We start from the raw sequence: 1,217 nt of genomic DNA, 5'->3' as shown, positions 1-1,217 counted from the left end.
ACACTAGATCGCGTGTTCCCGGGACACACTCCCGGGCGGCCGGCTGCTCAGCTCTAGTTGACGCAGCTCCCTGGTTGATCCTGCCAGTAGTCATATGCTTGTCTCAAAGATTAAGCCATGCATGTCTCAGTACAAGCCGCATTAAGGTGAAACCGCGAATGGCTCATTAAATCAGTTATGGTTCCTTAGATCGTACCCACGTTACTTGGATAACTGTGGTAATTCTAGAGCTAATACATGCAAACAGAGTCCCGACCAGAGATGGAAGGGACGCTTTTATTAGATCAAAACCAATCGGATTGGCTTGTCTGGTCCGTTTGCCTTGGTGACTCTGAATAACTTTGGGCTGATCGCACGGTCCTCGTACCGGCGACGCATCTTTCAAATGTCTGCCTTATCAACTGTCGATGGTAGGTTCTGCGCCTACCATGGTTGTAACGGGTAACGGGGAATCAGGGTTCGATTCCGGAGAGGGAGCCTGAGAAACGGCTACCACATCCAAGGAAGGCAGCAGGCGCGCAAATTACCCACTCCCGGCACGGGGAGGTAGTGACGAAAAATAACGATACGGGACTCATCCGAGGCCCCGTAATCGGAATGAGTACACTTTAAATCCTTTAACGAGTATCTATTGGAGGGCAAGTCTGGTGCCAGCAGCCGCGGTAATTCCAGCTCCAATAGCGTATATTAAAGTTGTTGCGGTTAAAAAGCTCGTAGTTGGATTTGTGTCCCACGCTGTTGGTTCACCGCCCGTCGGTGTTTAACTGGCATGTATCGTGGGACGTCCTGCCGGTGGGGCGAGCCGAAGGGGTGCTTTCGCGTCCCGAGGCGGACCCCGTTTAAATCCTACCAGGGTGCTCTTTGTTGAGTGTCTCGGTGGGCCGGCACGTTTACTTTGAACAAATTAGAGTGCTTAAAGCAGGCAAGCCCGCCTGAATACTGTGTGCATGGAATAATGGAATAGGACCTCGGTTCTATTTTGTTGGTTTTCGGAACCCGAGGTAATGATTAATAGGGACAGGCGGGGGCATTCGTATTGCGACGTTAGAGGTGAAATTCTTGGATCGTCGCAAGACGAACAGAAGCGAAAGCATTTGCCAAGTATGTTTTCATTAATCAAGAACGAAAGTTAGAGGTTCGAAGGCGATCAGATACCGCCCTAGTTCTAACCATAAACGATGCCAGCCAGCGATCCGCCGCAGTTCCTCCGATGACTC

At 50.8% G+C, this 1,217-nt stretch overlaps 1 non-coding gene across 1 annotated transcript in view; it reads left to right on the top strand.

The window, feature by feature from the left end:
- Positions 1-67: 67 nt before the first annotated feature.
- The window catches only part of LOC126327529 (small subunit ribosomal RNA), a 1,893-nt gene continuing 743 nt past the window's right edge, over positions 68-1,217 (top strand). Inside the window, exon 1 of the ribosomal RNA XR_007561338.1 lies at positions 68-1,217. This exon is cut by the window's right edge and continues 743 nt beyond it. This is a non-coding gene — a ribosomal RNA (small subunit ribosomal RNA).

Source organism: Schistocerca gregaria, unplaced genomic scaffold, assembly GCF_023897955.1.
Source record: "Schistocerca gregaria isolate iqSchGreg1 unplaced genomic scaffold, iqSchGreg1.2 ptg001053l, whole genome shotgun sequence".
In the NCBI taxonomy this organism is placed as follows: Eukaryota; Metazoa; Arthropoda; class Insecta; order Orthoptera; family Acrididae; genus Schistocerca; species Schistocerca gregaria.
This window is presented reverse-complemented; position numbering and strand designations above follow the sequence as displayed.